Source organism: Leuciscus leuciscus, assembly GCF_965113295.1.
Source record: "Leuciscus leuciscus genome assembly, chromosome: 3".
NCBI classification, from domain to species: domain Eukaryota; kingdom Metazoa; phylum Chordata; class Actinopteri; order Cypriniformes; family Leuciscidae; genus Leuciscus; species Leuciscus leuciscus.
In genome coordinates this window covers 22,813,487-22,840,464 of record NC_138727.1, presented here as the reverse complement: position 1 = coordinate 22,840,464, position 26,978 = coordinate 22,813,487, and the positions used below count along the sequence as shown (strand labels likewise).

Below are 26,978 nucleotides of genomic sequence, written 5' to 3'. Positions count from 1 at the left end.
AAAAAAAATGGTGTGACTGAGCCTCTTGGTGGCGCTATAACAGAACAAAACATGAAATTCCCATTGACTTCAATACAGTTTTGTGAAATAAAATGCTATACTGAACAAATGCATTGGTGTAATATTACGAAACTCAGAATGTGCCATCAGCTCCATCCCCTGAAGGTACCCAAAATATTTCGAGACAGCGCCACCTAGTGGTCCAAAGTTATAACAAAATTTCCAAAACTGCTAATAACTTTTGAATAAATCTGGCTATTGAAATGCCACTGGTCTTAATAGATTCCCTGGGTCAAGCCGAGAACATAGATACCAAGTTTTCCTTATTTGGCCAAACTTCCTGTCCGCCATCTTGATTTTCATTTAAAACCTACTTTTTCGAACTCCTCCTAGACCGTTTGTCCGATTTTCACCAAAATCGAATCGTATCATCTCCAGACTGTGCCGACTAAAAGTTATGGATTTCGTGTCGATAGACGAAACCGTTTTCGTATAGCGCAGCAGCAAAGTTGAGGCATGATGCCAAAAGCACTATTCAGGCTTTATCTCTGAAATCCCTTGAAATATTGACACCAAACTTTGTATATGTCATTGTCACTTCACTCTGACCACATCACATCAGTTTTGTAACTGCTCCACCTATTGGTCGAAAGTGATAATCCATTAAATCATATTCTGAATTACTTTTTATATGATTTATCAGCCATTTCGCCTAAAATCCTCTCTAAATGTCTTTAATTGCTCATTGTTGCAGTTGGTCTGACACCTTCAGCCATGTTGGCATATCCTGTCATCTGCTTGCGCTTGGCCCCGATAATTGCTGCTTGCAGCTATATTTATTATTCTTCCTTCTTCCGACTGGGTGTCTATGGCAGCCCATAGAACCGATTGCGGGAAAGTTGTAATGGTTTGACATTCTGATAGAGGACAGTCCCAACATTAAATACACCAATTTTGGTGTGTCTAAGTCATTCCCTCTAGCGCCACCACCTGTCCAAAGTTTCACTCATATTTTGCTAATAACTTTTGAACCGTAAGGCCAATCCACAAAATTCTTTTTCCCTCTGATTCCTGAGCTCATGACGATTCAATTGCACCCTATGTCGTCATTTTCCGTCATAAAAATATGGCCGCCATTTAGAATTTTCCAAAAATGCTACTTTTTCGAACTCGTCCTAGGCCGTTTCTCAGATTTTCACGAAAATTGAACCAGATCATCTCCAGACCATGCCGACAAAAATTTATGGAATTCAAGTTGATTCGCTTAACCGTTTTCGATAAAGCCACAAACAAATTTTACGTAGCGCCTGCGAAAACAGACGTAAGGCTGTATCTCTGCAACGCTTTATCGGATTCACACCAAACTAGGTACATGTCATCCCAAGCATGACCTGAGGCTACGTGCTGCGTTTCGGTGCAGCGCCACCTACTGGTCCGGAGATATGAAAAATGGCTATTTTTGCTTAAACCTTCTGAACAGTTTGTCCAAAAATCATAAAATTGGTCTCGTTAGATTCAGGGCAACATGCCGAGTCGACAGATATCAAATTTTACCATATCGGCCATTTTGACTGTCGGCCATTTTGAATTTTGTGCTAAAATGCTGTATTTTAGGAACGCATGAACGGATTGTTACGAAACTTGGTATGGGTCATCAGCACGATGTCCTGAAGGAGCGTGAGAAGTTTCGAAACAGCGCCACCTAGTGGTACATTTTTTTTTCCAAATGCTTATAACTTTGGGTGTGGTCGACTTATTTTCACGAGACTCATCTAATTAGACTCCTGAAAACTTGTCGAGTCCTACGATACCAAACATGCTAGGTTTCGCCTTACGGTTTGTGTAGCGTTGTGATTTAGCGGTTAAAAAACATTTGGCTATATCTTCGAAACCGCTTGTCTGATCGAGACGAAACCACCGTCAGAAGTTTGGAAACATAGGTCGATAGCTATACGCCAATGCCCAAATGCGAAAATATTGATAGTAAGGGGTAGTAAAATCCAATCAAAGTCATGTGTCAGTCATTTTTTACGTGTTTTTTCATATAAATGTCTATAACTCCGAAGTGAATTGAGATATTTTCACCAAAATTGACACACATATGTATGGGCTCACTCTGAGGACACATCAAAAAAATTGTGGGACTGAGCCTCTTGTTGGCGCTATAATAGAACAAAACATGAAATTCCCATTGACTTCAATACAGTTTTGTGAAATAAAATGCTATACTAAACAAATGCATTGGTGTAATATTACGAAACTCAGAATGTGCCAACAACACCATCCCCTGAAGGTACTCAAAATATTTCGAAACAGCGCCACCTAGTGGTCAAAAGTTATAACAAAATTTCCAAAAAGGCTAATAACTTTTGAATAAATCTGGCTATTGAAATGCCACTGGTCTTAATAGATTCCTTGGGTCAAGCCGAGAACATAGATACCAAGTTTTCCTTATTTGGCCGAACTTCCTGTCCGCCATCTTGATTTTCAGTCAAAACCTACTTTTTCGAACTCCTCCTAGACCGTTTGTCCGAATTTCACCAAAATTGAATCGTATCATCTCCAGACTGTGCCGACTAAAAGTTATGGATTTCGTGTTGATTGACGAAACCGTTTTCGTATAGCACAGCAGCAAAGTTGAGGCATAATGCCAAAATGACTATTCAGTCTTTATATCTGCAATGCCTCGACATATTGACACCAAACTTTGTAGGTGTCATTGTCACTTCACTCTGACCACATCACATCAGTTTTGTAACTGCTCCACCTATTGGTCGAAAGTGATAATCCATTAAATCATATTTTGAATGACTTTTTATATGATTTTTCAGCCATTTCGCCTAAAATCCTCTTTAAATGTCTTTAATTGCTCATTGTTGCAGTTGGTCTGACACCTTCAGCCATGTTGGCATATCCTGTCATCTGCTTGCGCTTGGCCCCGATAATTAGGGGCCAAGCACCGAAGGTGCTAGGCACCTATTGTTTTCATTCGCGTTCCTATTATTATTATTATTAGGGGCCAAGCACCGAAGGTGCGGGCACCTATTGTTTCTGTTCCCGTTCTTATTATTATTATTAGGGGCCAAGCACCGAAGGTGCTAGGCACCTATTGTTTTCGTTCCCGTTCCTATTATTATTATTATTCTTCCTTCTTCCGACTGGGAGTCTATGGCAGCCCATAGAACCGATTGCGGGAAAGTTGTAATGGTTTGACATTCTGATAGAGGACAGTCCCAACATTAAATACACCAATTTTGGTGTTTCTAAGTCATTCCCTCTAGCGCCACCACCTGTCCAAAAATTCACTTTTATTTTGCTAATAACTTTTTAACCGTAAAGTCAAACAACAAAATTCCTTTTTCCTCTGATTCCTGAGCTCATGACGGTTCGATTGCACCCTATGACGTAATTTTCCGTCATAAAATATGGCCGCCATCTTGAATTTTCAGAAACAGCTACTTTTTCAAACTCCTCCTAGGCCGTTGCTCCAATTTCCACGAAAATTGAATCAGATCATCTTCATACCATGCCGACAAAAAGTTATGGAATTCGTGTTGATTCATCAAACCGTTCTCGAATACAGCGCAAACTAATTTTACGTAGTGCTTGCGAAAACAGACACAAGCCTGTATCTCCGTAGCTGTAGCTTTATCGTATTCAGAACAAACTTGGTACATATCATCACAAGCATGACCTGAGGCTACATGCTGCGTTTCGGCGCAGTGCCACCTACTGGTCCGGAGATATGAAAAATGGCTGTTTTTGCTTATAACTTCTGAATAGTTTGTCCAAAAATCATAAAAGTGACGTTAGATTCAGGGCGTCATGCTGAGTCGACTGATATCCAATCTTCCCAGATCAGTCATTTTGGCTGTCGGCCATTTTGAATTATGTGCTAAAATGCTGTATTTTATGAACGCATGAACGGATTGTTACGAAACTCAGTATGGGTCATCAGCACGATGTCCTGAAGGAGCCTGAGAAGTTTCGAAACAGCGCCACCTAGTGGGGAATTTTTTTCCCCAAATGCTTATAACTTTGGGTGTGGTCGACTTATTTTCACAAGAGTCATCTCTTTAGACTCCTGAATCGTTGCAGAGTCCAACGATATCAAACATGCTAGGTTTCGCCTTACGGTTTGTGTAGCGTTGTGATTTAGCGCTTAAAAAACATTTGGCTATATCTTCGAAACCGCTAGTCCGATCGAGACGAAACCACCGTCAGAAGTTTGGAAACATAGGTCGATAGCTTTACATTAATGCCCAAATGCGAAAATATTGATAGTAAGGGGTAGTAAAATCCAATCAAAGTCATGTGTCAGTCATTTTTTACGTGTTTTTTCATACAAATGTCTATAACTCCAAAGCAAATTGAGATATTTTCACCAAAATTGACACACATATGTATGGGCTCACTCTGAGGACACATTAAAAAAATGGTGGTACTGAGCCTCTTGGTGGCACTATATTAGAACAAAACATGAAATTCCCATTGACTTCAATACAGTTTTGTGAATTAAAATGCTATACTAAACAAATGCATTGGTGTAATTTTACGAAACTCAGAATGTGCCATCAGCACCATCCCCTGAAGGTACCCAAAAAATTTCGAAACAACGCCTCCTAGTGGTCAAAAGTTATAACAAAATTTACAAAAAGGCTAATAACTTTTGAATAAATCCGCCTATTGAAATGCCACTGGTCTTAATAGATTCCTTGGGTAAATCCGAGAACATAGATACCAAGTTTTCCTTATTTGGCCAAACTTCCTGTCCGCTATCTTGATATTCAGTCAAAACCTACTTTTTCGAACTCCTCCTAGACCGTTTGTCCGATTTTCACCAAAATCGAATCGCATCATCTCCAGACCGTGCCGACTAAAAGTTATGGATTTCGTGTCGATAGACGAAACCGTTTTCGTATACCGCAGCAGCAAAGTTGAGGCATGATGCCAAAAGCACTATTCAGGCTTTATCTCTGCAATGCCTTGACATATTGACACCAAACTTTGTATGTGTCATTGTCACTTCACTCTGACCACATCACATCAGTTTTGTAACTGCTCCACCTATTGGTCGAAAGTGATAATCCATTAAATCATATTCTAAATTACTTTTTATATGATTTTTCAGCCATTTTGCCTAAAATCCTCTTTAAATGTCTTTAATTGCTCATTGTTGCAGTTGGTCTGACACCTTCAGCCATGTTGGCATATCCTGTCATCTGCTTGCGCTTGGCCCCGATAATTGCTGCTTGCAGCTATATTTATTAGGGGCCAAGCACCGAAGGTGCGGAGGCACCTATTGTTTTTGTTCCGGTTCTTATTATTATTATTAGGGGCCAAGCACCGAAGGTGCGTAGGCACCTATTGTATCTGTTCCCGTTCCTATTATTATTAGGGGCCAAGCACCGAAGGTGCGTAGGCACCTATTGTATCTGTTCCCGTTCTTATTATTATTAGGGGCCAAGCACCGAAGGTGCGGAGGCACCTATTGTATTTGTTCCGGTTCTTATTATTATTATTATTCTGTTATTTCTTCCGACTAGGCGTCTATGGCAGCCCATAGAACCGCTTGCGGGAAAGTTATGAAATTTGGCACACTGGTAGATGACCATCTGAAAAGTCACCATAGCAAATTTGGTGTCTTAAAACCAATCCCTCTAGCGCCACCAACTGTCCAAAGTTTCACTTTTATTATGCTAATAACTTTTGAACCATTTGGCCAATCAACAAAATTCTTTTTTCCTCTGATTCCAGAGCTCATGCCGATTCGATTGCACCCTATGACGTCATTTTCCGGCTTATAAATATGGTCGCCATTTTGAATGTGCTGAAAAAGCTACTTTTTCGAACTCGTCCTAGACGGTTTGTCCGATTTGCACGAAAATTGAACCAGATCATCTTCAGGCAGTGCTGACAAAAAGTTATGGAATTCAAATTGATTCGTCAAACCGTTTTTGAATAACGCTCGAACACATTTTACATAGCGCTTGCGAAAACAGTCGTAGGGCTGTATCTCCGCAACGCTTTATCGGATTCAGACCAAAATTGGTACATGTCATCACAAGCATGACCTGAGGCTACATGCTGCGTTTCGGCGCAGCGCCACCTACTGGTCCGGAGATATGAAAAATGGCTATTTTTGCTTATAACTTCTGAATGGTTTGTCCAAAAATCATAAAATTGGTCTCGTTAGATTCAGGTCAACATGCCGAGTCGACTGATATAAAATTTTACCATATCGGCCATTTTGACTGTCGGCCATTTTGAATTTTGTGCTAAAATGCTGTATTTTAAGAACGCATGAACGGATTGTTACGAAACTTGGTATGGGTCATCAGCACGATGTTCTGAAGGAGCGTGAGAAGTTTCGAAACAGCGCCACCTAGTGGTGAATTTTTTTTTTCAAATGCTTATAACTTTGGGTGTGGTTGACTTATTTTCACCAAACTCATCTCATTAGACTCCTGAATCCTTGCCGAGTCCAACGATACCAAACATGCCAGGTTTCGCCTCACGGTTTGTGTAGCGTTGTGATTTAGCGCTTAAAAAACATTTGGCTATATCTTCGAAACCGTTTGTCCGATCGAGACGAAACCACCGTCAGAAGTTTGGAAACATAGGTCGATAGCTACACGCCAATGCCCAAATGCGAAAATATTGATGTTTAGGGGTAGTAAATTCCAATCAAAGTCATGTGTCAGTCATTTTTTACGTGTTTTTTCATATAAATGTCTATAACTCTGAAGCGAATTGAGATATTTTCACCAAAATCGACACACATATGTATGGGCTCACTCTGAGGACACATAAAAAAAATTGTGGGACTGAGCCTCTTGGTGGCGCTATAATAGAACAAAACATGAAATTCCCATTGACTTCAATACAGTTTTGTGAAATAAAGTGCTATACTAAACAAATGCATTAGTGTAATATTACAAAACTCAGAATGTGCCATCAGCATCATCCCCTAAAGGTATTCAAAATATTTCGAAACAGCGCCACCTAGTGGTCAAAACTTATAACAACATTTACAAAAAGGCTAATAACTTTTGAATAAATCTGGCTACTGAAATGCCACTGGTCTTAATAGATTCCTTGGGTCAAGCCGAGAACATAGATACCAAGTTTACCTTATTTGGCCAAACTTCCTGTCCGCCATCTTGATTTTCATTCAAAACCTACTTTTTCGAACTCCTCCTAGACCGTTTGTCCGATTTTCACCAAAATCGAATCGTATCATCTCCAGACTGTGCCGACTCAAAGTTATGGATTTCGTGTGGGTAGACCAAACCGTTTTCGTATAGCGCAGCAGCAAAGTTGAGGCATGATGCTAATAGCACTATTCAGGCTTTATCTCTGCAATGCCTTGACATATTGACACCAAACTTTGTATGTGTCATTGTCACTTCACTCTGACCACATCACATCAGTTTTGTAACTGCGCCACCTATTGGTCAAAAGTGATAATGCATAAAATCATATTTTTATTGACTGTTTCTATGATTTTTCAGCCATTTCGTCTAAAATCCTCTTTAAATGTCTTTAATTGCTCATTGTTGCAGTTGGTCTGACACTTTCAGACATTTTGGCATGTCTTGTCGTCTTATTCTGCTTGGCCCCGGTAATTGCTGCTTGCAGCTATATTTATTCTTCCGTTTCTTCCGACTGGGCGTCTATGGCAGCCCATAGAACCGATTGCGGGAAAGTTGTTTTGATTTGACATTCTGATAGAGGACAGTCCCAACATTAAATACACCAATTTTGGTGTTTCTAAGTCATTCCCTCTAGCGCCACCACCTGTCCAAAATTTCACTTTTATTTTGCTAATAACTTTTGAACAGTAAGGCCAATCAACAAAATTCTTTTTTTCTCTGATTCCTGAGCTCTTGTCGATTCGAGTGCACCCTATGATGTAATTTTCCGGCATATAAATATGGCCGCCATTTTGAATGACCTGAAAAAGCTACTTTTTCGAACTCGTCCTAGACGGTTTGTCCGATTTGCACGAAAATTGAACCAGATCATCTTCAGGTAGTGCTGACAAAAAGTTATGGAATTCAAATTGATTCGTCAAACCGTTTTCGAATAACGCTCGAACAAATTTTACGTAGCGCTTGCGAAAACAGTCGTAGGGCTGTATCTCCGCAACGCTTTATCGGATTCAGACCAAAATTGGTACATGTCATCACAAGCATGAACTGAGGCTACATGCTGTGTTTCGGCGCAGCGCCACCTACTGGTCCGGAGATATGGAAAATGGCTGTTTTTGCTTATAGCTTTTGAACAGTTTGTCCAAAAATCATAAAATTGGTCTCGTTAGATTCAGGGCAACATGCCGATTCGACTGATATCCAATTTGACCATATCGGCCATTTTGACTGTCAGCCATTTTGAATTTTGTGCTAAAATGCTGTATTTTATGAACGCATGAACGAATTGTTACGAAACTTGGTATTGGTCATCATCACGATGTCCTGAAGAAGCGTGAGAAGTTTCGAAACAGCGCCACCTAGTGGTGACATTTTTTTTCCAAAAGCTTATAACTTTGGTTGTGATCGACTGATTTTCACGAAACTCATCTCATTAGACTCCTGAATCGTTGCCGAGTCCCAAGATACCAAACATGCTAGGTTTCGCCTTATGGTTTGTGTAGCGTTGTGATTTAGCGCTTAAAAAACATTTGGCTATATCTTCGAAACCGCTAGTCCGATCGAGACGAAACCACCGTCAGAAGTTTGGAAACATAGGTCGATAGCTATACGCCAATGCCCAAATGCGAAAATATTGATGTTTAGGGGTAGTAAATTCCAATCAAAGTCATGTGTCAGTCATTTTTTACGTGTTTTTTCATATAAATGTCTATAACTCCGAAGCGAATTGATATATTTTCACCAAAATCGACACAAATATGTATGGGCTCACTCTGAGGACACATAAAAAAAATGGTGTGACTGAGCCTCTTGGTGGCGCTATAACAGAACAAAACATGAAATTCCCATTGACTTCAATACAGTTTTGTGAAATAAAATGCTATACTAAACAAATGCATTGGTGTAATATTACGAAACTCAGAATGTGCCATCAGCTCCATCCCCTGAAGGTACCCAAAATATTTCGAGACAGCGCCACCTAGTGGTCCAAAGTTATAACAAAATTTCCAAAACTGCTAATAACTTTTGAATAAATCTGGCTATTGAAATGCCACTGGTCTTAATAGATTCCCTGGGTCAAGCCGAGAACATAGATACCAAGTTTTCCTTATTTGGCCAAACTTCCTGTCCGCCATCTTGATTTTCATTCAAAACCTACTTTTTCGAACTCCTCCTAGACCGTTTGTCCGATTTTCACCAAAATCGAATCGTATCATCTCCAGACTGTGCCGACTAAAAGTTATGGATTTCGTGTCGATAGACGAAACCGTTTTCGTATAGCGCAGCAGCAAAGTTGAGGCATGATGCCAAAAGCACTATTCAGGCTTTATCTCTGAAATCCCTTGAAATATTGACACCAAACTTTGTATATGTCATTGTCACTTCACTCTGACCACATCACATCAGTTTTGTAACTGCTCCACCTATTGGTCGAAAGTGATAATCCATTAAATCATATTCTGAATTACTTTTTATATGATTTATCAGCCATTTCGCCTAAAATCCTCTCTAAATGTCTTTAATTGCTCATTGTTGCAGTTGGTCTGACACCTTCAGCCATGTTGGCATATCCTGTCATCTGCTTGCGCTTGGCCCCGATAATTGCTGCTTGCAGCTATATTTATTATTCTTCCTTTTTCCGACTGGGAGTCTATGGCAGCCCATAGAACCGATTGCGGGAAAGTTGTTTTGGTTTGACATTCTGATAGAGGACAGTCCCAACATTAAATACACCAATTTTGGTGTTTCTAAGTCATTCCCTCTAGCGCCACCACCTGTCCAAAATTTCACTTTTATTTTGCTAATAACTTTTTAACCGTGAAGTCAAACAACAAAATTCCTTTTTCCTCTGATTCCTGAGCTCATGACGGTTCGATTGCACCCTATGACGTCATTTTCCGTCATAAAATATGGCCGCCATCTTGAATTTTCCAAAACAGCTACTTTTTCGAACTCCTCCTAGGCCGTTGCTCCAATTTCCACGAAAATTGAATCAGATCATCTTCATACCATGCCGACAAAAAGTTATGGAATTCGTGTTGATTCATCAAACCGTTCTCGAATACAGCGCAAACAAATTTTACGTAGCGCTTGCAAAAACAGACACTAGCCTGTATCTCCGCAACGCTTTATCGTATTCAGACCAAACTTGGTACATATCATCACAAGCATGACCTGAGGCTACATGCTGCGTTTCGGCGCAGTGCCACCTACTGGTCCGGAGATATGAAAAATGGTTGTTTTTGCTTATAACTTCTGAATGGTTTGTCCAAAAATCATAAAAGTGGTCTCGATAGATTCAGGGCGTCATGCTGAGTCGACTGATATACAATCTTCCCAGATCAGTCATTTTGGCTGTCGGCCATTTTGAATTATGTGCTAAAATGCTGTATTTTATGAACGCATGAACGGATTGTTACGAAACTCAGTATGGGTCATCAGCACGATGTCCTGAAGGAGCCTGAGAAGTTTCGAAACAGCGCCACCTAGTGGGGATTTTTTTTCCCCAAATGCTTATAACTTTGGGTGTGGTCGACTTATTTTCACAAGAGTCATCTCTTTAGACTCCTGAATCGTTGCAGAGTCCAACGATACCAAACATGCTAGGTTTCGCCATACGGTTTGTGTAGCGTTGTGATTTAGCGCTTAAAAAACATTTGGCTATATCTTCGAAAGCGCTAGTCTGATCGAGACGAAACCACCGTCAGAAGTTTGGAAACATAGGTCGATAGCTATACGCCAATGCCCAAATGCGAAAATATTGATAGTAAGGGGTAGTAAAATCCAATCAAAGTCATGTGTCAGTCATTTTTTACGTGTTTTTTCATATAAATGTCTATAACTCCAAAGCAAATTGAGATATTTTCACCAAAATTGACACACATATGTATGGGCTCACTCTGAGGACACATAAAAAAAATGGTGGGACTGAGCCTCTTGGTGGCGCTATAATAGAACAAAACATGAAATTCCCATTGACTTCAATACAGTTTTGTGAAATAAAATGCTTTACTAAACAACTGCATTGGTTTAATATTACGAAACTCAGAATGTGCCATTAACATCATCCCCTGAAGGTACCCAAAATATTTCAAGACAGCGCCACCTAGTGGTCAAAAGGATTTCCAAAAAGGATAATAACATTTGATTAAATCTGGCTATTGAAATGCCACTGGTCTTAATAGATTCCTTGGGTCTAGCCGAGAACATAGATACCAAGTTTTCCTTATTTGGCCGAACTTCCTGTCCACAATCTAGATTTTCCGTCAAAACCTACTTTTTCGAACTCCACCTAAACCGTTTGTCCAATTTTCACCAAAATTGAATCGTATCATCTCCAGACTGTGCTGACTAAAAGTTATGGATTTCGTGTTGATAGACGAAACCGTTTTCGTATAGCGCAACAGCAAAGTTGAGGCATGATGCTAAAAGCACTATTCAGGCTTTATCTCTGCAATGCCTTGACATATTGACACCAAACTTTGTATGTGTCATTGTCACTTTATTCTGACCACATCACATCAGTTTTGTAACTGCGCCACCTATTGGTCGAAAGTGATAATCAATCAAATCATATTTTGAATTACTTTTTATGATTTTTCAGCCATTTCGCCTAAAATCCTCTTTAAATGTCTTTAATTGCTCATTGTTGCAGTTGGTCTGACACCTTCAGCCATGTTGGCATATCCTGTCATCTGCTTGCGCTTGGCCCCGATAATTGCTGCTTGCAGCTATATTTAGGGGCCAAGCACCGAAGGTGCGTAGGCACCTATTGTATCTGTTCCCGTTCCTATTATTATTATTAGGGGCCAAGCACCGAAGGTGCGTAGGCACCTATTGTATCTGTTCCCGTTCCTATTATTATTATTATTCTTCCGTTTCTTCCGACTGGGAGTCTATGGCAGCCCATAGAACCGATTGCGGGAAAGTTGTAATGGTTTGACATTCTGATAGAGGACAGTCCCAACATTAAATACACCAATTTTGGTGTGTCTAAGTCATTCCCTCTAGCGCCACCACCTGTCCAAAGTTTCACTTTTATTTTGCTAATAACTTTTGAACCGTTTGGCCAATCAACAAAATTCTTTTTTCCTCTGATTCCTGAGCTCATGCCGATTCGATTGCACCCTAAGACGTCATTTTCGTCATAACAATATGGCCGCCATTTTGAATTGTCCTTAAAAGCTACTTTTTCGAACTCGTCCTAGATGGTTTGTCCGATTTGCACGAAAATTGAACCAGATCATCTTCAGGCAGTGCTGACCAAAAGTTATGGAATTCAAATTGATTCGTTAAACCGTTTTCGAAAAACGCTCGAACTAATTTTACGTAGCGCCTGCAAAAACAGTCGTAGGGCTCTATCTCCGCAACGGTTTATCGTATTCAGACCAAACTTGGTACATGTCATCACAGGCATGACCTGAGGCTACATGCTGTGTTTCGGCGCAGCACCACCTACTGGTCCGGAGATATGGAAAATGGCTATTTTTGCTTATAGCTTTTGAACAGTTTGTCCAAAAATCATAAAATTGGTCTCGTTAGATTCAGGGCAACATGCCGATTCGACTGATATCCAATTTGACCATATCGGCCATTTTGACTGTCAGCCATTTTGAATTTTGTGCTAAAATGCTGTATTTTATGAACGCATGAACAAATTGTTATGAAACTTGGGATTGGTCATCATCACGATGTCCTGAAGGAACCTGAGAAGTTTCGAAACAGCGCCACCTAGTGGTGAATTTTTTTTCCCAAATGCTTATAACTTTGGGTGTGGTCGACTTATTTTCACGAGACTCATCTCATTAGAGTCCTGAATCGTTGCCGAGTCCCACGATACCAAACATGCTAGGTTTCGCCTTACGGTTTGTGTAGCGTTGTGATTTAGCGCTTAAAAAACATTTGGCTATATCTTCGAAACCGCTAGTCCGATCGAGACGAAACCACCGTCAGAAGTTTGGAAACATAGGTCGATAGCTATACGCCAATGCCCAAATGCAAAAATATTGATGTTTAGGGGTAGTAAATTCCAATCAAAGTCATGTGTCAGTCATTGTTTACGTGTTTTTTCATATAAATGTCTATAACTCCGAAGCGAATTGAGATATCTTCACCAAAATTGACACACATATGTATGGGCTCACTCTGAGGACACATAAAAAAAATGGTGTGACTGAGCCTCTTGGTGGCGCTATAACAGAACAAAACATGAAATTCCCATTGACTTCAATACAGTTTTGTGAAATAAAATGCTATACTAAACAAATGCATTGGTGTAATATTACGAAACTCAGAATGTGCCATCAGCTCCATCCCCTGAAGGTACCCAAAATATTTCGAGACAGCGCCACCTAGTGGTCAAAAGTTATAACAAAATTTCCAAAAAGGCTAATAACTTTTGAATAAATCTGGCTATTGAAATGCCACTGGTCTTAATAGATTCCCTGGGTCAAGCCGAGAACATAGATACCAAGTTTTCCTTATTTGGCCAAACTTCCTGTCCGCCATCTACATTTTCATTCAAAACCTACTTTTTCGAACTCCTCCTAGACCGTTTGTCCGATTTTCACCAAAATCGAATCGTATCATCTCCAGACTGTGCCAACTAAAAGTTATGGATTTCGTGTCGATAGACGAAACCGTTTTCGTATAGCGCAGCAGCAAAGTTGAGGCATGATGCCAAAAGCACTATTCAGGCTTTATCTCTGAAATCCCTTGACATATTGACACCAAACTTTGTATGTGTCATTGTCACTTCACTCTGACCACATCACATCACTTTTGTAACTGCGCCACCTATTGGTCGAAAGTGATAATCCATTAAATCATATTTTAAATGACTTTTCACCTAAAATCCTCTTTAAATGTATTTAATTGCTCATTTTTGCAGTTGGTCTGACACCTTCAGCCATGTTGGCATATCCTGTCATCTGCTTGCGCTTGGCCCCGATAATTGCTGCTTGCAGCTATATTTATTCTTCCGTTTCTTCCGACTGGGAGTCTATGGCAGCCCATAGAACCGATTGCGGGAAAGTTGTAATGGTTTGACATTCTGATAGAGGACAGTCCCAACATTAAATACACCAATTTTGGTGTGTCTAAGTCATTCCCTCTAGCGCCACCACCTGTCCAAAGTTTCACTTTTATTTTGCTAATAACTTTTGAACCGTTTGGCCAATCAACAAAATTCTTTTTTCCTCTGATTCCTGAGCTCATGCCGATTCGATTGCACCCTAAGACGTCATTTTCGTCATAACAATATGGCCGCCATTTTGAATTGTCCTTAAAAGCTACTTTTTCGAACTCGTCCTAGATGGTTTGTCCGATTTGCACGAAAATTGAACCAGATCATCTTCAGGCAGTGCTGACCAAAAGTTATGGAATTCAAATTGATTCGTTAAACCGTTTTCGAAAAACGCTCGAACTAATTTTACGTAGCGCCTGCAAAAACAGTCGTAGGGCTCTATCTCCGCAACGGTTTATCGTATTCAGACCAAACTTGGTACATGTCATCACAGGCATGACCTGAGGCTACATGCTGTGTTTCGGCGCAGCACCACCTACTGGTCCGGAGATATGGAAAATGGTTATTTTTGCTTATAGCTTTTGAACAGTTTGTCCAAAAATCATAAAATTGGTCTCGTTAGATTCAGGGCAACATGCCGATTCGACTGATATCCAATTTGACCATATCGGCCATTTTGACTGTCAGCCATTTTGAATTTTGTGCTAAAATGCTGTATTTTATGAACGCATGAACAAATTGTTATGAAACTTGGGATTGGTCATCATCACGATGTCCTGAAGGAACCTGAGAAGTTTCGAAACAGCGCCACCTAGTGGTGAATTTTTTTTCCCAAATGCTTATAACTTTGGGTGTGGTCGACTTATTTTCACGAGACTCATCTCATTAGAGTCCTGAATCGTTGCCGAGTCCCACGATACCAAACATGCTAGGTTTCGCCTTACGGTTTGTGTAGCGTTGTGATTTAGCGCTTAAAAAACATTTGGCTATATCTTCGAAACCGCTAGTCCGATCGAGACGAAACCACCGTCAGAAGTTTGGAAACATAGGTCGATAGCTATACGCCAATGCCCAAATGCAAAAATATTGATGTTTAGGGGTAGTAAATTCCAATCAAAGTCATGTGTCAGTCATTTTTTACGTGTTTTTTCATATAAATGTCTATAACTCTGAAGCGAATTGAGATATCTTCACCAAAATTGACACACATATGTATGGGCTCACTCTGAGGACACATAAAAAAAATGGTGTGACTGAGCCTCTTGGTGGCGCTATAACAGAACAAAACATGAAATTCCCATTGACTTCAATACAGTTTTGTGAAATAAAATGCTATACTAAACAAATGCATTGGTGTAATATTACGAAACTCAGAATGTGCCATCAGCTCCATCCCCTGAAGGTACCCAAAATATTTCGAGACAGCGCCACCTAGTGGTCAAAAGTTATAACAAAATTTCCAAAAAGGCTAATAACTTTTGAATAAATCTGGCTATTGAAATGCCACTGGTCTTAATAGATTCCCTGGGTCAAGCCGAGAACATAGATACCAAGTTTTCCTTATTTGGCCAAACTTCCTGTCCGCCATCTACATTTTCATTCAAAACCTACTTTTTCGAACTCCTCCTAGACCGTTTGTCCGATTTTCACCAAAATCGAATCGTATCATCTCCAGACTGTGCCAACTAAAAGTTATGGATTTCGTGTCGATAGACGAAACCGTTTTCGTATAGCGCAGCAGCAAAGTTGAGGCATGATGCCAAAAGCACTATTCAGGCTTTATCTCTGAAATCCCTTGACATATTGACACCAAACTTTGTATGTGTCATTGTCACTTCACTCTGACCACATCACATCACTTTTGTAACTGCGCCACCTATTGGTCGAAAGTGATAATCCATTAAATCATATTTTAAATGACTTTTCACCTAAAATCCTCTTTAAATGTATTTAATTGCTCATTTTTGCAGTTGGTCTGACACCTTCAGCCATGTTGGCATATCCTGTCATCTGCTTGCGCTTGGCCCCGATAATTGCTGCTTGCAGCTATATTTATTAGGGGCCAAGCACCGAAGGTGCGTAGGCACCTATTGTATCTGTTCCCGTTCCTATTATTAGGGGCCAAGCACCGAAGGTGCGTAGGCACCTATTGTATCTGTTCCCGTTCCTATTATTATTATTATTCTTCATTTTTCCGACTGGGAGTCTATGGCAGCCCATAGAACCACTTGCGGGAAAGTTATAAAATTTGGCACACTGATAGAGGAGAGTCTGAACTATCAGCATAGCAAATTTGGAGTCTCCAATTCATTCCCTCTAGCGCCACCAGCTGTCCAAAGTTGCACTCATGTTTATGCTACTAACATTTGAACCACAAGGGCTAGAAACAAAATTCTTGTTTCCTCTGATTCCCTAGTTCAAGACGATTCGATTGCACCATATGACGTCATTTTCCGTCATAATAATTTTTCCGCCATTTTGAATTTTCCGAAAAACCTACTTTTTCGAACTCCTCCTAGGCCGTTGCTCCAATTTCCACAAAAATTTAATCAGATCATCTTCAGACCATGACGACAAAAAGTTATGGAATTCGTGTTGATTCGTCAAACCGTTCTCGAATACAGCGCAAACAAATTATACGTAGTGCTTGCGAAAACAGACACAAGCCTCTATCTGCTCAACACTTCATCATATTCAGACCAAACTTGGTACATAACATCACAAGCATGACCTGAGGCTACATGCTGCGTTTCGGCGCAGTGCCACCTACTGGTCCGGAGATATGAAAAATGGCTGTTTTTGCTTATAACTTCTGAATGGTTTGTCCAAAAATCATAAAAGTGGTCTCGTTAGATTCAGGGCATCATGCCGAGTCGACTGATATCCAATCTTCCCAGATCAGTCATTTTGGCTGTCGGCCATTTTTAATTATGTGCTAAAATGCTGTATTTTATGAACGCATGTACGGATTGTTACGAAACTCAGTATGGGTCATCAGCACGATGTCCTGAAAGAGCCTGAGAAGTTTCGAAACAGCGCCACCTAGTGGTGAATTTTTTTCCCCAAATGCTTATAACTTTGGGTGTGGTCGACTTATTTTCACAAGAGTCATCTCTTTAGACTCCTGAATCGTTGCCGAGTCCAACGATACCAAACATGCTAGGTTTCGCCTTATGGTTTGTGTAGTGTTGAGATTTAGCGCTTAAAAAGCATTTGGCTATATCTTCGAAACCGCTAGTCCGATCGAGACGAAACCACCATCAGAAGTTTGGAAACATAGGTCGATAGCTATACGCCAATGCCCAAATGCAAAAATATTGATAGTAAGGGGTAGTAAAATTCAATCAAAGTCATGTGTCAGTCATTTTTTACATGTTTTTTCATATAAATGTCTATAACTCCGAAGCGAATTGAGCTATTTTCACCAAAATTGACACAGATATGTATGGGCTCACTCTGAGGACACACAAAAAAAATGGTGGGACTGAGCCTCTTGGTGGCGCTATAATAGAACAAAACATGAAATTCCCATTGACTTCAATACAGTTTTGTGAAATAAAATGCTTTACTAAACAAATGCATTGGTGTAATTTTACGAAACTCAGAATGTGCCATCAACACCATCCCCTGAAGGTACCCAAAATATTCCGAGACAGCGCCACCAAGTGGTCAAAAGTTATAAAAACATTTCCAAAAAGGATAATAACTTTTGAATAAATCTGCATATTGAAATGCCACTGGTCTTAATAGATTCCTTGGGTCAAGCCGAGAACATAGATACCAAGTTTTCCTTATTTGACCAAACTTCCTGTCCACCATCTTGATTCTCATTCAAAACCTACTTTTTCGATCTCCTCCTAGACCGTTTGTCCGATTTTCACCAAAATTGAATCGTATCATCTCCAGACTGTGCCGACTAGAAGTTATGGATTTCGTGTTGATAGACGAAACCGTTTTCGTATACCGCAGCAGCAAAGTTGAGGCATGATGCTAAAAGCACTATTCAGGCTTTATCTCTACAATGCCTTTGACATATTGACACCAAACTTTGTATGTGTCATTGTCACTTTACTCTGACCACATCACATCAGTTTTGTAACTGCGCCACCTATTGGTCGAAAGTGATAATCAATTAAATAATATTTTGAATTACTTTTTATGATTTTTCAGCCACTTCGCCTAAAATCCTCTTTAAATGTCTTTAATTGCTCATTGTTGCAGTTGGTCTGACACCTTCAGCCATGTTGGCATATCCTGTCATCTGCTTGCGCTTGGCCCCGATAATTGCTGCTTGCAGCTATATTTATTATTATTCTTCATTTTTCCGACTGGGAGTCTATGGCAGCCCATAGAACCACTTGCGGGAAAGTTATAAAATTTGGCACACTGATAGAGGAGAGTCTGAACTATCAGCATAGCAAATTTGGAGTCTCCAATTCATTCCCTCTAGCGCCACCAGCTGTCCAAAGTTGCACTCATGTTTATGCTAATAACATTTGAACCACAAGGGCTAGAAACAAAATTCTTGTTTCCTCTGATTCCCTAGTTCAAGACGATTCGATTGCACCATATGACGTCATTTTCCGTCATAATAATTTTTCCGCCATTTTGAATTTTCCGAAAAACCTACTTTTTCGAACTCCTCCTAGGCCGTTGCTCCAATTTCCACAAAAATTTAATCAGATCATCTTCAGACCATGACGACAAAAAGTTATGGAATTCGTGTTGATTCGTCAAACCGTTCTCGAATACAGCGCAAACAAATTATACGTAGTGCTTGCGAAAACAGACACAAGCCTCTATCTGCTCAACACTTCATCATATTCAGACCAAACTTGGTACATAACATTACAAGCATGACCTGAGGCTACATGCTGCGTTTCGGCGCAGTGCCACCTACTGGTCCGGAGATATGAAAAATGGCTGTTTTTGCTTATAACTTCTGAATGGTTTGTCCAAAAATCATAAAAGTGGTCTCGTTAGATTCAGGGCATCATGCCGAGTCGACTGATATCCAATCTTCCCAGATCAGTCATTTTGGCTGTCGGCCATTTTTAATTATGTGCTAAAATGCTGTATTTTATGAACGCATGTACGGATTGTTACGAAACTCAGTATGGGTCATCAGCACGATGTCCTGAAAGAGCCTGAGAAGTTTCGAAACAGCGCCACCTAGTGGTGAATTTTTTTCCCCAAATGCTTATAACTTTGGGTGTGGTCGACTTATTTTCACAAGAGTCATCTCTTTAGACTCCTGAATCGTTGCCGAGTCCAACGATACCAAACATGCTAGGTTTCGCCTTATGGTTTGTGTAGCGTTGAGATTTAGCGCTTAAAAAGCATTTGGCTATATCTTCGAAACCGCTAGTCCGATCGAGACGAAACCACCATCAGAAGTTTGGAAACATAGGTCGATAGCTATTCGCCCAATGCCCAAATGCAAAAATATTGATAGTAAGGGGTAGTAAAATTCAATCAAAGTCATGTGTCAGTCATTTTTTACATGTTTTTTCATATAAATGTCTATAACTCCGAAGCGAATTGAGCTATTTTCACCAAAATTGACACAGATATGTATGGGCTCACTCTGAGGACACACAAAAAAATGGTGGGACTGAGCCTCTTGGTGGCGCTATAATAGAACAAAACATGAAATTCCCATTGACTTCAATACAGTTTTGTGAAATAAAATGCTTTACTAAACAAATGCATTGGTGTAATATTACAAAACTCAGAATGTGCCATCAACACCATCCCCTGAAGGTACCCAAAATATTCCGAGACAGCGCCACCAAGTGGTCAAAAGTTATAAAAACATTTCCAAAAAGGATAATAACTTTTGAATAAATCTGCCTATTGAAATGCCACTGGTCTTAATAGATTCCTTGGGTCAAGCCGAGAACATAGATACCAAGTTTTCCTTATTTGACCAAACTTCCTGTCCACCATCTTGATTCTCATTCAAAACCTACTTTTTCGATCTCCTCCTAGACCGTTTGTCCGATTTTCACCAAAATTGAATCGTATCATCTCCAGACTGTGCCGACTAGAAGTTATGGATTTCGTGTTCATAGACGAAACCGTTTTCGTATACCGCAGCAGCAAAGTTGAGGCATGATGCTAAAAGCACTATTCAGGCTTTATCTCTACAATGCCTTTGACATATTGACACCAAACTTTGTATGTGTCATTGTCACTTTACTCTGACCACATCACATCAGTTTTGTAACTGCGCCACCTATTGGTCGAAAGTGATAATCAATTAAATAATATTTTGAATTACTTTTTATGATTTTTCAGCCACTTCGCCTAAAATCCTCTTTAAATGTCTTTAATTGCTCATTGTTGCAGTTGGTCTGACACCTTCAGCCATGTTGGCATATCCTGTCATCTGCTTGCGCTTGGCCCCGATAATTGCTGCTTGCAGCTATATTTATTATTCTTCTTCTTCTTCTTCCGCTCTGGGAGTCTATGGCAGCCCATAGAACCGCTTGCGGGAAAGTTATGAAATTTGGCACAATGATAGAGGACAGTCCAAAAAGTCACCATGCCAAATTTGGTGTCTTAAAACCAATCCCTCTAGCGCCACCACCTGTCCAAAATTTCACTTTTATTTTGCTAATAACTTTTGAACCGTTTGGCCAATCAACAAAATTCTTTTTTCCTCTGATTCCTGAGCTCATGACGATTCGATTGCACCCTATGACGTCATTTTCCGGCTTATAAATATATCCGCCATTTTGAATGTGCTGAAAAAGCTACTTTTTCGAACTCGTCCTAGACGGTTTGTCCGATTTGCACGAAAATTGAACCAGATCATCTTCAGGCAGTGCTGACAAAAAGTTATGGAATTCAAATTGATTCGTCAAACCGTTTTCGAATAACGCTCGAACACATTTTACATAGCGCTTGCGAAAACAGTCGTAGGGCTGTATCTCCGCAACGCTTTATCGGATTCAGACCAAAATTGGTACATGTCATCACAAGCATGACCTGAGGCTACATGCTGCGTTTCGGTGCAGCGCCACCTACTGGTCCGGAGATATGAAAAATGCCTATTTTTGCTTATAACTTCTGAACAATTTGTCCAAAAATCATAAAATTGGTCTCGTTAGATTCAGGTCAACATGCCGAGTCGACTGATATAAAATTTTACCATATCGGCCATTTTGACTGTCGGCCATTTTGAATTTTGTGCTAAAATGCTGTATTTTAAGAACGCATGAACGGATTGTTACGAAACTTGGTATGGGTCATCAGCACGATGTTCTGAAGGAGCGTGAGAAGTTTCGAAACAGCGCCACCTAGTGGTGAATTTTTTTTTCCAAATGCTTATAACTTTGGGTGTGGTTGACTTATTTTCACCAAACTCATCTCATTAGACTCCTGAATCCTTGCCGAGTCCAACGATACCAAACATGCTAGGTTTCGCCTCACGGTTTGTGTAGCGTTGTGATTTAGCGCTTAAAAAACATTTGGCTATATCTTCGAAACCGTTTGTCCGATCGAGACGAAATCACCGTCAGAAGTTTGGAAACATAGGTCGATAGCTATACGCCAATGCCCAAATGCGAAAATATTGATGTTTAGGGGTAGTAAATTCCAATCAAAGTCATGTGTCAGTCATTTTTTACGTGTTTTTTCATATAAATGTCTATAACTCTGAAGCGAATTGAGATATTTTCACCAAAATCGACACACATATGTATGGGCTCACTCTGAGGACACATAAAAAAAATTGTGGGACTGAGCCTCTTGGTGGCGCTATAACAGAACAAAACATGAAATTCCCATTGACTTCAATACAGTTTTGTGAAATAAAGTGCTATACTGAACAAATGCATTGGTGTAATATTACGAAACTCAGAATGTGCCATCAGCACCATCCCCTGAAGGTACCCAAAATATTTTGAGACAGCGCCACCTAATGGTCAAAAGTGACAATCAATTAAATCATATTTTTAATTACTCTTTCTATGATTTTTCAGCCATTTCGCCTAAAATCCTCTTTAAATGTCTTTAATTGCTCATTGTTGCAGTTGATCTGACACTTTCAGCCATGTCTTGTCGTCTTATTCTGCTTGGCCCCGGTAATGGCTGCTTGCAGCTATATTTAGGGGCCAAGCACCGAAGGTGCGTAGGCACCTATTGTATCTGTTCCCGTTCCTATTATTAGGGGCCAAGCACCGAAGGTGCGGAGGCACCTATTGTATCTGTTCCCGTTCTTATTATTAGGGGCCAAGCACCGAAGGTGCGTAGGCACCTATTGTTTTTGTTCGCGTTCTTATTATTAGGGGCCAAGCACAGAATGTGCGTAGGCACCTATTGTATCTGTTAGCGTACCAAAAATAATTCTTCTTTTTCTTCCGCTCTGGGAGTCTATGGCAGCCCATAGAACCGCTTGCGGGAAAGTTGTGCAATTTGGCACACTGATAGAGGACAGACTGAACAGTCACCATAGCAAATTTGGAGTCTCCAACTCATTCCCTCTAGCGCCACCAGCTGCCCAAATTTGCACTCATGTTTATGCTAATAACTTTTGAACCACAAGGGCTAGAAACAAAATTCGTTTTTCCTCTGATTCCTGACCTCATGACGATTCGATTGCACCCAATGACGTCATTTTCCGTCATGAAAAGTTTTCCGCCATTTTGAATTTTCCGAAAAAGCTACTTTTTCGAACTCCTCCTAGGCCGTTGCTCCAATTTCCATGAAAATTGAATCAGATCATCTACAGACCATGGCGACAAAAAGTTATGGAATTCAAGTTGATTCGCTTAGCAATTTTCGAAAAAACCCACAAACAAATTTTACGTAGCGCTTGCGAAAACAGACGTAAGGCTGTATCTCCGCAACGCTTTATTGGATTCAGACCAAAGTTGGCACATGTCATCACAAGCATGACCTGAGGCTACATGCTGCGTTTCGGCGCAGCGCCACCTACTGGTCCGGAGATATTAAAAATGGCTATTTTTGCTTATAACTTCTGAACAGTTTGCCCAAAAATCATCAAATTGGTCTCGTTAGATTCAGGCCAACATGCTGAGTCGACTGATATCCAATTTTACCATATCGGCCATTTTGGCTGTCGGCCATTTTGAATTTTGTGCTAAAATGCTGTATTTTAAGAACGCATGAATGGATTGTTACGAAACATGGTATGGGTCATCAGCACGATGCCCTGAAGGATCGTGAGAAGTTTCGAAACAGCGCCACCTTGTGGTCAAAAGTTATAAAAACATTTCCAAAAAGGATAAAAACATTTGATTAAATCTGGCTATTGAAATGCCACTGGTCTTAATAGATTCCTTGGGTCTAGCCGAGAACATAGATACCAAGTTTTCCTTATTTGGTCGAACTTCCTGTCCACAATCTTGATTTTCCGTCAAAACCTACTTTTTCGAACTCCTCCTAGACCGTTTGTCCAATTTTCACCAAAATTGAATTGTATCATCTCCAGACTGTGCTGACTAAAAGTTATGGATTTCGTGTTGATAGACGAAACCGTTTTCGTATAGCGCAGCAGCAAAGTTGAGGCATGATGCTAAAAGCACTATTCAGGCGTCATCTCTGCAATGCCGTGACATATTGACACCAAACTTTGTATGTGTCATTGTCACTTTATTCTGACCAGATCACATAAGTTTTGTAACTGCGCCACCTATTGGTCGAAAGTGATAATCAATTAAATCATATTTTGAATTACTTTTTATGATTTTTCAGCCATTTCGCCTAAAATCCTCTTTAAATGTCTTTAATTGCTCATTGTTGCAGTTGGTCTGACACCTTCAGCCATGTTGGCATATCCTGTCATCTGCTTGCGCTTGGCCCCGATAATTGCTGCTTGCAGCTATATTTATTATTATTATTATTATTATTCTTTTTCTTCCGACTGGGAGTCTATGGCAGCCCATAGAACCACTTGCGGGAAAGTTATAAAATTTGGCACACTGATAGAGGAGAGTCTGAACTATCAGCATAGCAAATTTGGAGTCTCCAATTCATTCCCTCTAGCGCCACCAGCTGTCCAAAGTTGCACTCATGTTTATGCTACTAACATTTGAACCACAAGGGCTAGAAACAAAATTCTTGTTTCCTCTGATTCCCTAGTTCAAGACGATTCGATTGCACCATATGACGTCATTTTCCGTCATAATAATTTTTCCGCCATTTTGAATTTTCCGAAAAACCTACTTTTTCGAACTCCTCCTAGGCCGTTGCTCCAATTTCCACAAAAATTTAATCAGATCATCTTCAGACCATGACGACAAAAAGTTATGGAATTCGTGTTGATTCGTCAAACCGTTCTCGAATACAGCGCAAACAAATTATACGTAGTGCTTGCGAAAACAGACACAAGCCTCTATCTGCTCAACACTTCATCATATTCAGACCAAACTTGGTACATAACATCACAAGCATGACCTGAGGCTACATGCTGCGTTTCGGCGCAGTGCCACCTACTGGTCCGGAGATATGAAAAATGGCTGTTTTTGCTTATAACTTCTGAATGGTTTGTCCAAAAATCATAAAAGTGGTCTCGTTAGATTCAGGGCATCATGCCGAGTCGACTGATATCCAATCTTCCCAGATCAGTCATTTTGGCTGTCGGCCATTTTTAATTATGTGCTAAAATGCTGTATTTTATGAACGCATGTACGGATTGTTACGAAACTCAGTATGGGTCATCAGCACGATGTCCTGAAAGAGCCTGAGAAGTTTCGAAACAGCGCCACCTAGTGGTGAATTTTTTTCCCCAAATGCTTATAACTTTGGGTGTGGTCGACTTATTTTCACAAGAGTCATCTCTTTAGACTCCTGAATCGTTGCCGAGTCCAACGATACCAAACATGCTAGGTTTCGCCTTATGGTTTGTGTAGTGTTGAGATTTAGCGCTTAAAAAGCATTTGGCTATATCTTCGAAACCGCTAGTCCGATCGAGACGAAACCACCATCAGAAGTTTGAAAACATAGGTCGATAGCTATACGCCAATGCCCAAATGCGAAAATATTGATAGTAAGGGGTAGTAAAATTCAATCAAAGTCATGTGTCAGTCATTTTTTACATGTTTTTTCATATAAATGTCTATAACTCCGAAGCGAATTGAGCTATTTTCACCAAAATTGACACAGATATGTATGGGCTCACTCTGAGGACACACAAAAAAAATGGTGGGACTGAGCCTCTTGGTGGCGCTATAATAGAACAAAACATGAAATTCCCATTGACTTCAATACAGTTTTGTGAAATAAAATGCTATACTAAACAAATGCATTGGTGTAATTTTACGAAACTCAGAATGTGCCATCAACACCATCCCCTGAAGGTACCCAAAATATTCCGAGACAGCGCCACCAAGTGGTCAAAAGTTATAAAAACATTTCCAAAAAGGATAATAACTTTTGAATAAATCTGCATATTGAAATGCCACTGGTCTTAATAGATTCCTTGGGTCAAGCCGAGAACATAGATACCAAGTTTTCCTTATTTGACCAAACTTCCTGTCCACCATCTTGATTCTCATTCAAAACCTACTTTTTCGATCTCCTCCTAGACCGTTTGTCCGATTTTCACCAAAATTGAATCGTATCATCTCCAGACTGTGCCGACTAGAAGTTATGGATTTCGTGTTGATAGACGAAACCGTTTTCGTATACCGCAGCAGCAAAGTTGAGGCATGATGCTAAAAGCACTATTCAGGCTTTATCTCTACAATGCCTTTGACATATTGACACCAAACTTTGTATGTGTCATTGTCACTTTACTCTGACCACATCACATCAGTTTTGTAACTGCGCCACCTATTGGTCGAAAGTGATAATCAATTAAATAATATTTTGAATTACTTTTTATGATTTTTCAGCCACTTCGCCTAAAATCCTCTTTAAATGTCTTTAATTGCTCATTGTTGCAGTTGGTCTGACACCTTCAGCCATGTTGGCATATCCTGTCATCTGCTTGCGCTTGGCCCCGATAATTGCTGCTTGCAGCTATATTTATTATTCTTCCGTTTCTTCCGACTGGGCGTCTATGGCAGCCCATAGAACCGATTGCGGGAAAGTTGTTTTGATTTGACATTCTGATAGAGGACAGTCCCAACATTAAATACACCAATTTTGGTGTTTCTAAGTCACTCCCTCTAGCGCCACCACCTGTCCAAAGTTTCACTTTTATTATGCTAATAACTTTTGAAGCGTAAGGCCAATCAACAAAATTCTTTTTTCCTCTGATTCCTGAGCTCATGCCGATTCGATTGCACCCTATGACGTCATTTTCCGGCTTATAAATATGGTCGCCATTTTGAATGTGCTGAAAAAGCTACTTTTTCGAACTCGTCCTAGACGGTTTGTCCGATTTGCACGAAAATTGAACCAGATCATCTTCAGGCAGTGCTGACAAAAAGTTATGGAATTCAAATTGATTCGTCAAACCGTTTTTGAATAACGCTCGAACACATTTTACATAGCGCTTGCGAAAACAGTCGTAGGGCTGTATCTCCGCAACGCTTTATCGGATTCAGACCAAAATTGGTACATGTCATCACAAGCATGACCTGAGGCTACATGCTGCGTTTCGGCGCAGCGCCACCTACTGGTCCGGAGATATGAAAAATGGCTATTTTTGCTTATAACTTCTGAATGGTTTGTCCAAAAATCATAAAATTGGTCTCGTTAGATTCAGGTCAACATGCCGAGTCGACTGATATACAATTTTACCATATCGGCCATTTTGACTGTCGGCCATTTTGAATTTTGTGCTAAAATGCTGTATTTTAAGAACGCATGAACGGATTGTTACG

The 26,978-nt window shown here is 40.2% G+C and overlaps 2 long non-coding RNA genes across 2 annotated transcripts in view; one reads left to right on the top strand and one right to left on the bottom strand.

The window, feature by feature from the left end:
- LOC309495074 overlaps nt 1-3,623 on the top strand; it is a 40,643-nt gene extending 37,020 nt beyond the window's left edge. The window contains exon 4 of the long non-coding RNA XR_014204542.1: nt 3,096-3,623. This is a non-coding gene — a long non-coding RNA (uncharacterized lncRNA). The remainder of the gene's footprint in view (nt 1-3,095) is intronic.
- Nucleotides 3,624-11,627: 8,004 nt separating this feature from the next.
- LOC309495075 lies at nt 11,628-23,406 on the bottom strand. Its single transcript, XR_014204543.1, has 2 exons — nt 22,324-23,406; nt 11,628-11,987 (listed from the first exon to the last, which is right to left on the bottom strand). It is a non-coding gene; the product is annotated as an uncharacterized lncRNA (long non-coding RNA).
- Between the last annotated feature and the right edge of the window lie 3,572 nt (nt 23,407-26,978).